The 7,435-nt window shown below is 41.6% G+C and overlaps 1 long non-coding RNA gene across 1 annotated transcript; it reads right to left on the bottom strand.

Moving 5' to 3' along the window:
- Nucleotides 1-572: 572 nt before the first annotated feature.
- On the bottom strand, nucleotides 573-7,142 carry LOC122675405. Its single transcript, XR_006335250.1, has 3 exons — nucleotides 6,989-7,142; nucleotides 2,754-2,759; nucleotides 573-582 (listed from the first exon to the last, which is right to left on the bottom strand). It is a non-coding gene; the product is annotated as an uncharacterized LOC122675405 (long non-coding RNA).
- Between the last annotated feature and the right edge of the window lie 293 nt (nucleotides 7,143-7,435).

The raw sequence follows: 7,435 nt of genomic DNA, 5'->3' as shown, positions 1-7,435 counted from the left end.
CCTACTCTTAGTACCTATATTACTTTTTTAAATAATAAAAATAATAAAATATTTAAGGAAAAAGTGTCATAAGCCAGGAAAAATGACCAAATATTTGAAGAAAAAGAACCACCAGTCTAACTAACCAGTCCCAACCATCAAACTCATGTGCAAGGGTAGAATAAACAGAAGACCTCAAATGTGTTACATTTCCATTTCATGAATGCTCTGCTTGTTCCTTTTCACTTTAGCAGATTTTAGATATATTGTCTCAGTTTTTAAAAAGATGACAATATATTTCTTTAGCAGCTCAAGGCAAATTACATGACTTTTTGTGTGTGATCAGTTCAGTCCTTAACAAACCTTTTCTTATAGAAAAAAATAAATGTTTTAAGTCTTTCATTCTTCCCCCAGTCATTGTAACAATTTGCACCCACATATTCAGTGAAATTCTGGAACAGGCATTATTGTCCATAAGAGGACCTTGGTAACCTCGGGGACAGTCTTAAAGTCACCTCTTGAGTGGCCCATTTCACCTGTTTTTCCTCTCAGATTTTAGATATTTGGTTGACTTCTCTCCCAGCTCTCCCTTGCTCTTTTGGGCTGCAAATCTCAGCTTGGCCTGAGAAGCATTTCCATAAACATCCGTCAATAAAGCATTTTCTTCCTGTATGAGGAAATTGCTGTTTTCTAAATACAAGAGACTATGCTAAAACACCTGACATCTAAACCATTTGAATCCAATTCAGTCTTTATAATTTCAAGGACATTTTCAGAATGGGTCAGCAAGTTCTGTAACACAGCTTTATAGGTACAAGATCATATTCTTCTGTCCCCTCAAATACTTCCCCACCATTGAAAAAAGATGGCATGTCTCATAGCAGCTGGAGCACCCCCCCCCCATCCCCCATGAGCAGAAATCAGCCTCTTTGCAAGCTTAGGTAGAAACAGTGGTCAGAGCCCTCCTGGGCACCCTTCTCTCATGCTTGACCTTCCCACATGTTGCATCTACAATACCAATATCATCAAAGGACAAAAGAACAGAACTGCGTGTCAGGCAATGTTACCAAATTTAACCTTTTTCTTAATCCAGTCAGAGTGTTGTGTATGGACGGATGCAGTAACAGTAGAGTGTTTTGTTTCATTGTTGGTAAAAATAAGCATTCTGAACTTAGACTTTTTCATGTGTTTTTTTTTTTTTTAATAGATCTATACCATTTCTTCCATTTAAGATCGTATTTAATATGTAAAGCACTTGTTATGTAACACCTTTTTAAAAAATCTTTTTATTGGAGCGTTGTTGATTTACAATGTTTTGTTAGTTTCAGCTGTGAAGCTAAATGATTCAGTTATACATTTGTATATATTCTTTTTCAGATTCTTTTCCATTGTAAGTTATTACAAGATAACTGAGTATTGCTCCCTGCACTATTCAGTAAATCCTGTTGTTTATCTTATATATAGTGGAGTTGCAGGGAAAAGCAACTGAGTCCGTGTTTTAACTGTTTCTTTGACTGGCTTTTCACTGCTTTTTGTTATTGTAATCATATGAATGGCCTGCCTCGGAGAATCCTGCCCCTCTGCCAGTTAACCTAAAGCTAAAGCTGCCTTTGTTCAGGTCCCTGCCACCTGGGGATGGTAGGATGGAAGAAATTAACACATCTTCTGCCTGAGGCTTGCCATTTTAGAAGATATTTGAAAGATTCCTGACATTTTAACATTTTTTCCTTACATTCTCCCAACCCCGTTCTATAAATGAACCTGGCATCCAGTCACCAATAAGATGGTTATTTTGAGACATTAGTCTGCCATCAGCTTGGTCAGCAAGCTCTCTGAATAAAGCCATATTCCTTCCCTCAATACCTCCTCTCTCGGATTCATTGGTCTATCCTGCAGTGAGCAGAGTGAGCTTGAACTCAGTAGCAGTGGTATGTATCTGTTAATCCCAGCCTCCTAATTTATCCCTCCCCCTTCCCATTTGGTAACCATACATTTGTCTTCTTTGTCTCTTTAACCTCATAACAGGTCTGTGTGGAAACACTTATCCTTCCCCCAGAGAAGCTGAAGACTTACTAGAGGTCACTCAGCTAATCACTGGGTCATCTAGGCTTTAAATCTGGACTTCAGCTCTCCATCAAAGTTCTTGAGACAGCAGAACAAAGTGACTGTTGCCAGCCAAAATCTTGGCCCTCTCTGCCCACCAAAGCTGAATGAAAAATACGGAAACAAGAGTTTGGAAGAAATAAAAAGGTGGCTTTCATTCTCAGCCGTCAGAGAGGGGAACGTGGTAGGCTCATGCCTCAAGACTCCTCCCTCCATGAGCAGTCTAGGGGCTTATATAAGGCAAGGGCTTACAGTCAGGAATCAGCGATGAGGGAAAAAGGTGATAAGATTTTGATTTCTTCTTCTTGCATTGTTTCAAAGACAGTCATAAACCGGAGTCAGTAACCCAGTGATTGAGTCTGGCAGTTCAGTGGCTCTGCAGCCTTCTTTGTGATATGTAACTACAAGGGGAAGGGTGTTGTAAGAGTAAATACCAGATACAGGATGTATTTAGCATAGCATCAAAAGAAAATAAGTGTGAAGTGTAGCTCCCACAGAGTTAGGGGGGCAGGAAAGCAAACCTAGTTATAAACATTCCTAGTTAAGAGCAGTTAAAGGAAAAAATCCAGGAATGTTCAGGACTGCTCCCTGTTCTCTTTATCTTTGTTCTCAGGAAAGGGAAAGAGAAAACTCATTCCTCTTTTTCCTTTTCACTGAGACATGGCTAAGACCATGGTCTATAGAGTCTGATGGATTTCTTTCAAAGGCTGTTTCCTTAACTGACTAGCTGACCCTTAGAAATCCCTTAACCAATATGTATCTGAGTTTTCTTAGCTGTAAAATTGGTATTAAAATATGTCCCATCAATTGGACTGAAGTTGTTACTGAGCCCAAGCTCACTCTGCTCTCCATGCTACAAGCTGAGAGGCAAGGTGTTGAGGCAAGGAATATGGAAAGCTGGCTGACCCGGAAGATGGCTGGCTAATGTCTCGAGAGAAAGTGAAAGTGTTAGGTGCTTAGTTGTGTCAGACTCTTGCGACCCCATGGACTGTAGCCCACCAGGATCCTCTGTCCATGGAATTCTCCAGGCAAGAATATTCCAGTGGGTTTCCATTCCCTTCTCCAAGGGATCATTTTGACTTAGGGACTGTAGCTGGATCTCCTGTATTGCAGGCAGATTCTTTACTGTCTGAGCCACCAGCCAGTGCCAATGTCTCAGAATAACCATTTCATTTGGGTCTGGATGCCAGGTTCTCTTGTAGAAGGGAGGGTGTGAGGAAATAAAGTAAAAAAGGCTATTAATCTTACAAATATCTCCTAGAATGGGCAAGCCTCGGGGTGGGGATGTATTAATTTCTTCCTTCCTTTAGCCATCTGTTGCAGGAAGGGGGACCCCTTCCAGGGCCCGAAACTGGGCTCTTGTCTAACACTCAGAAGTGAATTGTCTGAGGAGACACATGTGTTAATAAAGCAAGAGATTTTATTGGGATAGGGTACCCGGGTGGAGAGCAGGAGGGTGAGGGAACCCAGGAGAACTGCTCTGCCATGTGGCTCACAGTCTTGGGTTTTATGGTGATGGGATTAGTTTCCGGGTGGTCTTTGGCCAATCATTCTAATTCAGAGTCTTTCCTGGTGGTGCACGCATCACTCAGCCAAGATGGATGCTAGCGAGAGGGATTCTGGGAAGTTGACGGACACGCGGTGTCTCCTTTCGACGTTTTCCAAACTCTTCCGGTTGGTGGTGGCTTATTAGTTCCATATTCCTTACCAGGATCTCTTGTCATTTAACAACTCATGTGAATGGTTACTATGGTGCCTGGCCAGGGTGGGCGGTTTAAATCAGTGTGCTTCCCCTAACACATCCACAGATGGACATAGTCCTGAACAAAGGCAATTTGGTTTAACATACATGCAGAGGGGGGAAAAAAAAAATCATGCAGAGGGGCAGGGTTCCCTGAGGCAGACCATTATGTATGGACAGCATTCTTTTAATGAACAAAACAATGGGAAGCAAAAGTTAAAATAAAAGAAACAGATCTAAGATGGAGCAAGAATTCATTTTTTCCTATAACACAGTGACGATTAAATGAAATACTTGTAAAGAGTTTATATCATGTGGTGGTTTAGTCACTACGTCGTGTCTGACTCTTGTGACCCCATGGACTATAGTCTGCCAGGCTCTTCTGTCCATGAATCTCCAGGCAAGAATACTGGAGTTGGTTGCCATTTCCTTCTCCAGGGGGTCTCCCCAACTCAGGGATTGAACCTTGCAGGCAGATTCTTTACTGATAGTTGCAGTCTGGTATTAGTTACTGCTTTAACTAAAATTTCCAATATTTACTCGAATCTCTGTTATCCACTAATGAATCATCCCCTCTTTTCTCTTGGGAATCCCTTCTTAGGCTTCATATCAACCTAGACTAAAGCCCATACTCTGTTGATGCGTCTCAGTATGGGAGAAGCTCAGTTACAGTTCAAGGCATGAACTGAGATGGTGAAGCCGTGGGCTGCAAGTGATGACAGAGGACGAGGTCGGCAAACTGTCTGAAAGGACCACATGGTAACTATTTTAGATCTTATGACCACAGTCTCAACTACTCAGCTCTGCATAAGTAACACAAAGGCAACCAAAGATAATAACATGGAAAGGAACAGGCATAACTGTGTTCCAATCTAACTTTCACATAATTTTCTCAGGTCACAAATATCCCTCTTCTGTATTTTCCCAACCACTTAATGTTCAAACCATTTTGTGGCTGGGTTGTAGTTTACAGACCCCTGAACTATTGTATTAACCACAAAATTAATGCTCTCAAATGTGGAGCCCTACAAAGGTCACTGGTGTGGAGCCCTTATCAAGGTCACAGGACTAAAACCTTCGAACTGACCCGAACTCCTTGGCAACTGTTGCCATGAACCTCTAGATGTAAACCAGCCTGTTCCCTGACCCCCGTATTAGGTCACCCTATAGCATCTTAACCAATCACCTAATGCCACCCTTCCAGTAGCAATTTTCTCTGACTTGAGCCTGTAAAAACTAGCTACTAGCTGGAGTCTATCTTCCACTCTAAAAGTATTCTCCTCTCATTCTGCCTTCTGTCTGGAAATTCTTTTCCAACTCTAGCACGGACCATGGCATCATGGAGTTAAGGATCACTGCAGCAGGAAAGGTTCTGAAAAGAGTTATTGGAGGTACTTCCCTGATGGTCCAGTGGTTAAGACTCTGTTCTTCCACTGCAGGGGTGTGGGTTCAATCCCTGGTCAGGGAACTAAGATCTTGTATGCTACATGGCAGGGTCAAAAAATAAATAAATAAAGTTACTGAAGGTTAAGGACTTGAGTGGATCCAAAAAGAGCAGTGGGTTCGGGGGGAGGTGGGGGCAGAAGTATCCAGATGTATTCAAGAGTTCGCTTAAGTGAGAGAACAGATGCAACAAGGTTTATCATGATGCTTGGTACTTCCCCACTGCAGATTTTTTTTAAAAAATATTATCCTATAGGAGAAGATCACTGTTTTTTAAATGCAAGATGCTTTACTGACTGAGCTATAAGCCCTTTAAATGCAAGAAACTGCACCAAAACACCCTATGTCCAAACCATTTGAATACAATTTGGTCTCTATGATTCCAAGGACACTTCCAACTTGGAACAGCAGTTTCTGTAACATGGCTTCAGAGATACAAGAACAAATCTTTTCCCAACAATTCAGTAGTGCCTAGAATTTCTTCAGTGGTATTTCATTTCTGGGATTTGAACTTCTGCCTGCAAGTATTAATAGATCTCAGCTATACTTGCACACCTCCTTAAGCATATGCACTTATTGGTTTAAAAGCAGAACTTTTTTGGGGAAGGAAAAGGTGCTTAAGTTCTCAGTGAAAGAAACACACAGACACACACACACACACACACACAGACACACACACACTCACAGACACTAACCATCCTGGGAGAAGAATCCAGAAATCAGGTCAAAGCCCTCAAAGTCAAACTGAACCAGTTTTCTCTGGTTGTTCAGCTTCATGGTCATTACTCTGGACATCAGTTTTCATAGTGAAGAGATTTTTTTTTTTTTAATGGCCAACAGACAGAGTTCATATTTAAAGGAAGTTGGATAGTAAGCTTGTTATGTTTAAAATATTGGTGCTCTATAAATCCAAGGTTGAAGATTTTGATGTGTCATAAGGGATGTTTAAAATCCTATCTGTGGGTCTTCCCTGATGGTCCAGTGGCTTAGACTCCGTGCTCCTAATAGCATGAGATCTGGGGTTTGATCCCTGGTCAGGGTGTTGTAGCCACATGTTTCAGAAAACAAACTTACTCAGAAGAGTAATGCAGGTAGTGGAGTGCAGTTTATTACAGCAGCAGGCCCAAGGCAGAGGACCCCGATCAGTTTTTGTGAAAACCTTATATACCTGAAGTGTCTGTGCCCAAACCCAAATTCCCTGCTGCTGCTGCTGCTAAGTCACTTCAGTCGTGTCCGATTCTGTGCGACCCCAAAGATGGCAGCCCACCAGAGCTCCTCTGTCCCTGGGATTGACTGCAGCCTGTCAGGCTCCTCTGTCCCTGGGATTCTCCAGGCAAGAACACTGGAGTGGGCTTCCATTTCCTTCTCCAATGCATGAAAATGAAACGTGAACGTGAAGATGCTCAGCCGTGTCTGACTCCTAGCAATCCCATTGACTGCAGCCTATCAGGCTCCTCTGTCCATGGGATTTTCCGGGAAAGAGTACTGGAGTGGGTTGCCATTGCCCTCTCTGCAAATTCCCTGAAACTAGTCTAAACAAAGGAAAAAAAAGATACAATCAAAGTTAACAGGTGATTCATATGCCTTAAACCTAAGTCGTTAACAGTGGACAATTATCAATAGGCCTGTAGCCATACCCCAATAAGCATAATAGAATCTATGATTCTATTTGATTACACGGATAATTAGGGTATTCTTTTAGGCTCCTGAGCGGCTAGGTACGAGCCCTGGGGCTCTTCCTTCTGGGGGCCTGGTTTTCCATTTGGTATGTTGTTTCCATAGATACCGAGGATAGAGCTCAAAGTCCACAGTCCAGCCCAAGATGGAGTCCTGCTTTCAAGATGGAGCCTGTTATGTTTCCTTCTTCAAGGGAACTAGATCCCACATGCAGCAACTAAAGATCCCACATGTCACAATGAAGACCCGGTGCAGCCAAATTAATTAATTATATATTTTAACATGAAAAATAAAATTATTATTTGAAGAGATGTATTCATTATTAATGATTTTCACATCTGGAAATATTTAGTTCAAAGTATTAATATGTGGACATGTAATTAAGGTTATTTAGTTTTATTTTAAATGATTTCAGAAGATATTTTAAGCTCCTGAATGATGTAATATTAACATCAAAGATTTTTACCCTGTACCTATCTAAACTGATCACAA

Source organism: Cervus elaphus, chromosome 19, assembly GCF_910594005.1.
Source record: "Cervus elaphus chromosome 19, mCerEla1.1, whole genome shotgun sequence".
Classification (NCBI taxonomy): Eukaryota; Metazoa; Chordata; class Mammalia; order Artiodactyla; family Cervidae; genus Cervus; species Cervus elaphus.
This window is presented reverse-complemented; position numbering and strand designations above follow the sequence as displayed.